This window comes from Quercus lobata, chromosome 10, assembly GCF_001633185.2.
Source record: "Quercus lobata isolate SW786 chromosome 10, ValleyOak3.0 Primary Assembly, whole genome shotgun sequence".
Taxonomy (NCBI): Eukaryota; Viridiplantae; Streptophyta; class Magnoliopsida; order Fagales; family Fagaceae; genus Quercus; species Quercus lobata.
The window spans coordinates 13776244-13784778 of record NC_044913.1 but is presented as its reverse complement, the minus strand read 5'-3'; the positions used below and the strand labels follow the sequence as shown (position 1 = coordinate 13784778).

Here is an 8535-nt window from a genome sequence, read left to right as displayed (position 1 = left end):
CTAACTGTGCTAAAAAACATAAGCTAAAATATTAAGTGAGCCCAACAATTGCAGCTCCTGTTTCTCCTCATCTCAAAACTAGACATGGCACTGGTCCTTTTTCAAAGCCATCTATTATGCAGGTTTGGGCATTATATTTAGAGATAGTCATGGTTCTCCTATTATAGTCCATAATTAATTCATTGCCAAGGAAGCCCATTGTGGATGGCTGCCATGCTCTATTGAGTGTTACACTCCTGTCATGAACTGTGGATCGGGGATTTGATTGCGAAGTTTGCCAACTTAGTTGCTGGCATCAATTGGATTGTAGGAACCATGCTTGAAGGAGATTTTGGATGTGTTAGAACAAATTCATGCTTTTTGTGAAATATGTAGGACCTATATCCTATATGACAGTTTCTAGATTGTGTAATAAGTAAGCGTAAGTGTTGGAGTTCTCTCTTTTGGAATTTTCCCGTGCATCGCACAGGTTAGCGCCTAGTTAAATTATAAACCTAAGGAGTACGCTAATGGATGGGAATCTTCAATGGCTTGGTTATTTGTCATCAACTAGTATGTCCATGTCTATATCCAAATTACATTTACAAATTGACATGATCATGAAATTGTTGTATGTTTTTGGTAATGAAATGTCATACTCATCTCATTTGTTATTGTGTTGCGTCTATTGATCTCAATATGAACAATTGATCTATCCTAAAAATTAAAATAGTCTTATAACAGCAGATAGATTTGAAATCTGCAAAATCCCCACATTCCTAATAAGCACTTTTGATGCATTGAACTCTATTGTTGTTGTAGCAAATCCATTTTTTAGTGATTTAAACTCAATATCTTTTCATCAACTTGGTTTTAGTTTATTGTCTTGCTTATGCTAGGGGCCATAAGAACAGTTAATTTCACAACTTGCGTATTTAATGGGAATTTGATGCCTGTGTAAATTATTGAATGAGAATCATTAGTTTGGGTGGAAATGGCACTTTCCTTCTAAAGATAGCAAATTATCTTGTTTTTGAAGCATGTTCTAATACGGTTTTGGAGACTTTGGCTGGAAAAATATTTTACTGGAAAATTGTTGGGAATTTTATTATTTATTTATTTTTTTTATGTGATTTTGACGCATACGTTTGGACTTTTTGTTTTTGTTTTTATCTTCACATGGCTTGAAGTGTTGTTCCTTAAGAAACTCTTAAACGGAAAAGAAACGTAAGTTTGGGGAAAAAGTTAAATTTTTTTTTTTACTAAATATATATTATTCTGGATAGTTAATTGGGTATTTATGCAATTGCGTAATTTGATGGTTTAATGTTGAATCTACTGGCTGATATTAAATGATAAATAAAAAAATTTGTAAAATGATTTTTTGCTTTTGGGAAACTTTGTAGGTACACAGTATTTTGTCCACTTGATTATATATTATATATTAAGCATGTCCATCTGCCAATTTTATTTTAATTTATATTATATAGTTTAAGAAGTTAATTGTATATTTTTTTTATTGTTCCACTTGATTTTATTTTAGGTCTTATTAGTTAATTAGGTTTTTAGTATTTTTTTTATTCAATTTTCTAGAGTTGAGGTTATTTTTGTGATACAATAATTGGGCTTTCTTAAGTCAATTAAATATTGGGTTAAGTCATAGTAGTCAATATAAGCACACTGTTGTACTCCAATGGAGATAATAGAAGTTTGCTTCATTAATAAAATTTCCATGGAAATTTTCCCAGTGATTTGGTGTTTATTTTTGTTGATTAAAAATAGGGCTTTCTTGCTTGGTGTTGATTAAAAGCAAGCATAGGTGCTGATTTGTCAGTTATTTCTTGTTTTTCTATTATTCAAATTTATCTCATTATCAGATGTTAAATTTTTTGTCTCTAAACTCTCTCCTTTTTTTACCCTAATTTAAACACACTAAGACTCTTAATTATTCTTTCTCTTTATCTCTTCAATCATTTTGGTTTACGTGGCCATGCCGCTTGCAGGCGGTGGTTTTTAAACTTTGGATATAAGTTCAATCAAATTTTGTAAACCTGAAACTCTGTGCTTTATTTGCTTGTGGGGAAATTTTACGTAAAGAGGTAGTAATCTCACAATTGCCTATCCAACCTTGACATACTTATCGTGCTTAAGGTAAATTTTGTGGTTGGATTGAGGTTTCTTCATGTCAATTAATTAATTAATTTATTTTTAAGTTTAAAGATGGGCATTCTGAATTGAATTGGTTGATTTATCTTGTTGGAAAATATTGGAATAGTGCATGTTGGTCTAAAAAAATAATATAAAAGTAGGTATTTGATTTATTTTAATATGTTGTATTTCAAAATGAAGGAGGGATATACGGTGTATTGTCAAATTGTTTAAGTCTATAAATTGATTGTTTTAGTTATTATTGTTATTAGTTAAAAGTAAATTTAATAAGTCATTAACCCAAGTGAATTAGTAGTTTTGAAGGAATCCACCTCCTGTAATATGTAATTAGAGTTGTTTACTTGCCCACTTTATCATCACTTTGCATTTAAGATCCATCTGTTGGTACCATAGTTGAATTAAGTATATAAATAGGTTTGTAATTTTACAATGACTTACTTTTGAGGGACATGGAATTTCAGTTCTGGATTTGAAATTCTTTTTTTTTTTTCTCAAAATAATGCTATACATTTGGATTGCAACAATGAGCTATTTTTCTTTCTCAAATGTGTGGGATTTTTTTTAAAAGTTGTTAAATTTAGTCATTTTTGTATTTACCCTTGTCTACTTCTTTGTGCTAGGATGGTGCACATATTTTTGTACTTTTCTAAGAAAAGATACTACTTAGAAATGTATGTAATATACAAAATAGGAATTTCTACATTCATTACAAATCATGTTTTGTTTTTTTAGTTTGCTAATATTTTGTGAGTGGTCTAAATTCAAAGTTTAAGGTGTTGCATGCTCATGATTACTTGTTTGCTATTTTCTACTAATGATAAAGGTTTTTTTTTAACTTCTATCATCATCTAATTGTCTTCTTATGATCATAGATATGCCAGAGAAGATACACACTATCTATTGTATATACATGATTTAATGAGAATCAAGCTGTATGCAATGCCTAAATAGGCCGAAAATATTGATGCTCCGTTAGTAGAGGTAATTCCTCTTGCACCATTAGCATCTTCTACGGATTTTATGGGATTGTGAGTTTTTTCCCCATAAGTGATTTTTACACTCTGCGTTCATGTGATATTGTGTATTATAATTTATATATGATTTAATGAGAATCAAGTTTTTTAAATGCCTATGTATAATGGAAATTTTGATGCTACTTTAGGAGAGATATATTCTTCATGGACCATTAGCACCAACTCCCAACTCATCTAGAAAATAAATTGAGCCTTATGTTGATAATATACTTGTTGGTTGGATTTTAGGGAAGTTCCTTGGGTTAATGTATCTCATTGAAGTTTGTGATTGGTTTCATCCTTTTATGATATTTGCATTGTTTGTGACTGCACATTCATGTGATGTTGCATAAAGGGTATGAAAATTACTGTGATGTATTGAGAATATTCTAAATACATCATAGTAATTTGTGAATACAAGGGTATTAGAAATAACTATACATTAATTTTGTCTATTTAAAAAAAAAAAAAAAAAAAAAAACTATGTGTATAAGCGAATCTTTCTCTCTCTATATGCACCTATACATATATGTGTATAAGCGAATCTGGTAGTGTCGGTGATTGTGGATGTGATAGTTCCTCCGTTTGATCATTTCCTATACTGATCAGATCTATGGTAAAAATTTTATGCACTTTTTTTTTTTTTTTTCAATTTTTGAATCGAAATCTAAGGTATTCATAGATCTGTTTTCAATTCGCATCAATAGATTTTTGGTGTTAAATTTTGGGTATAGGAGCTTTGGAATTTGTAAGGGTTTATATTGTGTTGTAACGTGTTTAATTTTGTGCGAAGTAGGCCGAAGGTTTCATCGGCACTTTTCTTCAATTACAACACCTCGATGGGACTGCCATATCGGGTTTTGGTAGATACTAACTTCATCAATTTCTCTATCCAGAATAAAGTGAGTGATTAGTAGTTTTATTCCATTTTATTTTAAATGGGTTTGGTTCAAAAAAATGCATAGTTTGAGAGAAATTTTAATTGTTCATGACTTACTGAATGTGTGTAATTACCAATTGAGAAGGAAAAAAAATCTAAGAATGAGATGGAAATCCTTATTCAATTCTAGAGCTTGTTCTCTTCCCATTAATGCATTGAAGGATATGTTCTGGAAGCATGGATAAAAATAATAACTTTATGTATTTTGACTTGGTAACTTTGCATTATAATTCTAACTTATGCAATTTCTTTCATTGTTGTGTAGCTGGACTTGGAGAAGGGAATGATGGACTGCCTATATGCAAAATGTGAGTTTAGAATAACTGGTTTCTTCAATTTAATGTGAATATTAATTTGCTGCAAGAATTGTTGTGCGGTGTTGATGAGGTATCATAAGTTCAACATAGTTGTTAATGTGGTTTTATAACAAGCATTGAGTGCCATGTATCATTGGCAAACACTTAAATATGTGTTGGTTGCTTAATGATATTTATCAAAATATTACTCTTGGTTGTGTGGATGTCCATGACAATGTTTAAGGAATAAAATGAGGATCTTTTTTTAAATTATGATTTTATTGAATCCGCCTACCTTGTGGATTGAAGGCACTCCTTGTATCACGCAATGTGTGATGGCGTACAAATGACCACATCTTTTCTTTTGTTAATTTTATGATGATGATGGTTATAGACAATGTTATGTATTAAATAATATATTTCTATGTTAATATAATGTTAGTTTTGAGACAATTGTGGTGTTATTTGGTTAAATTTGTGGTATTATCTTAGTAGAGCTAAAATTATTATAGGATTATTTGTAATAGAAATGTGGTTTTAAAACTCATTATGAAAAAAAGACCTATAGCGGCGGGCAAAAACCGCCACTAAAGGTGTACATTTTATATTTTAAATGATTCCCTATAGCGGCACTTATCGCCCGCCGCTAAAGGTTGAAACATATAGTGGCGTTTCTACCTGCTGCTACAAGTTCAATTAGTATGTTTTGATTGATTGCCTATAGCGGCGCCATCTACCCGCCGCTAAAGGTAGACACCAATAGTGGCAGGTATGACCCCGCCGCTAAAAGTCAATGCCACGAATTCTGAACACGTATGGCGGCGGTTTTATGCCCGCCGCAATAAACCTTCACCCGCCGCTAAAAGGTATATCTATAGCAGTGCTTTTTGCGACTGCCGCAATTTACCTATAGCGTCACTGCAACACTGACAGGACGGCCCGCCGCAATAGCTCCCGCCGCTATAAGTTGAATGTATCTTTAGCGGCGTTTTTTTGGGCTTTAGCAGCGGTTCTGGCCCGCCGCAATAGCCCGTTTTTCTTGTAGTGATTGTTGCAATTTAATTTATATTACTTTCATTACTGAACTTCTACATTCAAGTTTTTGTAAACATTGAGTTCATCTATAAGTTTGGAGTGAAATAAAATCTATGCGGCAAGAAAAATATTGAATGTCATAAGAAGTTTGCAGTGCTACTTATGGAACACCGCAAACTTCTTATGTCATTCAATGTTTTCTTGTCACAAGTATATTATTTTACTCCAAACTTTGATGAACTTTTACAAAAACTTGCATACAAAATTTCAGGTACATGATAAAAGTAATATAAATTAAATTGCAACCGTATTGACTTCTTAGGTTTATGTTTTAATTTTATGTGTATTCCAATTGTAGAGAGTTTTTGTCTTTCAACTGTATCTCACTAAGTTCCAGCAAGGAATGTGGGAGTTAGCCAATTAATTGAACTCGTACGCATTATAGTCATACCAACTTACATGGAAAAAATTGGCCTTTGCCCTTTTTAAAAAAAACAATCTAGCATTTTGTTCCCCTTTCCCAAACTAATTAGGAAAATACTCCTCTTTTGAAACTTGATTTTCTCAAAATCGAGTTAAGCAGTGGCGTTTTTAAAGAGCCTATAGTGACGTTTTAGGGACATACAGTGGCGTTTTGAAACTCGAGTTATAGGTAAAAAAGAAAAAAAATTGCATGTAACTTGACTTCATGGAGATCGAGTTACAAAACGCTACTATAAGTCCTTAAAACGCCACTATAGACTCCTTAAAACGCCACTATAGGGTTCTAGAAATTTTTTTTTTTTTTTTTTTTTTATAACTCGATTTTGAGATAATCAAGTTTCAAAAGATAAGCATTTCCCTAATTAGTTTGGAAAAGGGGGCAAAATATTGGATTTTTTTTTTTTTGAAAGGGGCATTTGCCTTTTTTTTTTCCCAACTTACACTGAATAATTAACACTAGATAGTAAAAGATGGACAATCAATTTTGACTTCATTTGTTTAGAGTCTTGTAGTTTAGTTGACACATTTTGTTGTGTCCAATAGAGTCGTCCAAGGTTCAAATTGCTTTATAATCTTGGTTTTTTTTTTTAAGTTATGTTATAATTAATCTTTTTTTTCTCATATAATTGATGAATTTTTATTGCAAATACATAAACTTCAGTGTGGCAAAAAAAATATTTAGTTAAAGGAATTCTGTTGCTACTACTTCGGTATGTACCGGACGTTTGAGTGCAAATGAAAGAAAGGAGCTTTCGGTTCAGTGCAAAAACAAAAATGTGTTTAAAAGATTTTTTTTAATGGACACAGACATATAATATACCCTTTTATATATATATATTTTTGGTTAGCTTTTAGTATACTAGATTTTTTCTATTATTTTTCTGAAATTTCTTTTATGGAAAGTATCATGAAAAAATCACAAAAATGTGATAATTTTGTTTGACATACAAGGTAAGTTGGGACCCCTAAAAAGTAAGAAAGAAAACCCTAGGGTTCCTAAACTAAGCTAGAAAGTAAAAGAATGTCCTAAACCAGAAGACAAATTTGAAAGCTTGGTTATGTGTGGGGAATGTGTTAAACATCTCACAATGCCTATCTTAAAAGATAGAACCTTGTTTTGAATCTTAAATTTTACCATTTAAAGAAAAACTTAAAATATTTGGCATTTAGTTTTAAAAAGAATAAGATATGCATGTTAATGTGAAATGAAATAATGATTAAGCTTATCCTATGTGACACGTAATCTATCCTAAAATGACATGTAAAAAGAACATGCATAATCTATCCTAAGATGGCATATGAGAAATGTCATGCATCTATCCCAAGTTGACATGTGGATGTATGACGTGTACAACCTACCCTAAGGTGACATGTGTATAAATGTACATGCGAACAATCTTAGAATTACATATAATTTATCCTAGGATGACATGTGAATGCATAACATATATTTTCTACCTTAGGGTGACATGAGCATGTAGGCATGTGCGCATGGACATGTAAATAATTTATTTTTGAAAACAAAATTAAAAAAAACATTGCTAAGCATGTGATAGCATGGCATTTGTTAATAAAATAAATTGAATAAGGCTTACCTCATTGCATAGCCATAATACAACATACCAAGTGCAATCTTGCAATTCCTCTTCCCAAAGTATCTTCTCATGCAAAAGACACAAAGAAATAACAAAAAAAATGGTAAATTCAAAGTGTGAAAACAAAGTCATTTGACAAATTTATGATTTTAAAGGAATAAATTTTATTTGTGCACAAAATGAGATTGAAAATGCATTTTTGGAAGTGTTAGAGGTCAATTTGTGATTTCAACGAGTTCAAGGTCAAAATATAATTTGGAAGAGTTTTGGGCAAAAGTTTAATTTTGGAACGTTTGAGGGTTAAGAATGTAATTTTATGATTAGAGGGTTATAATGTAATTTATGAAGTTTAGCTGTTTAGGTGTTGAAACGTCATTTGGAGAATTTCTGGGGTTGAAGTGTGATTTTGTGAAGTTTTAGGGTCCAAAGGTAATTTCTAATTGGGCTTAATTTCAGTTGGGCCAAAGTTGAGTTTGGATTTGTTTTTTCTTTTTTTTGTGAGTGGGCTGAGCTAACCAGTTTGCTCTAAGTGTTCTGGGCTCCTTGTATGTTTCGGATTGGGCTGAAACATTTGTGGGTTTTGTTTTAGAGAAATGCTGGTGCCACACACTTGTGCACAACTTTGTACTACAACTCGCCATTTATTTTTTTTATGTGACCACTGACCACGCTTGGGGTATAAGTGAGAGTGGCTCTTAAAGTTGGACTTGGGTGCATGTCAGACCCAGGCTTTAGTGAGGCCGGACTGGGCTTGGGCTAAAGTGAATGTTAGGCTTTTGTATTTTGGTGTGGGCTAGAGCTTATTAGGTTCAAGTTTGGGTTGAGTTGTTGTTGCTGGGTTTAAGAGAGCTGATTGATTTTTGGGCTGGATGAACTTTTATGTTTAAATGTGGGCTGGCGTGAGACAGATTTGGGTTATAAGGAATGGGCTAGACATGGGTTGGAGTTGGACTGGTTTAACCCGGTCCAGGTCTATCCTAACGAAATCCAATCACCAAATGAAGTATTGCCAATCCACCTGGTCT

The 8535-nt window shown here is 32.2% G+C and overlaps 1 long non-coding RNA gene across 4 annotated transcripts; it reads left to right on the top strand.

Annotated features, from left to right (window-relative positions):
* The first annotated feature begins 494 nt into the window (after nt 1-494).
* Nucleotides 495-4738, top strand: LOC115963418. Of its 4 annotated transcripts, XR_004085822.1 has the most exons (6): nt 495-552; nt 1983-2130; nt 3021-3129; nt 3958-4063; nt 4367-4409; nt 4707-4738. It is a non-coding gene; the product is annotated as an uncharacterized LOC115963418 (long non-coding RNA). The 4 variants fall into 4 exon arrangements; XR_004085823.1 differs by lacking the exon at nt 1983-2130; XR_004085824.1 differs by lacking the exons at nt 1983-2130; nt 3021-3129 and having other exon boundaries at nt 502-552.
* The last annotated feature ends 3797 nt before the right edge of the window (nt 4739-8535 follow it).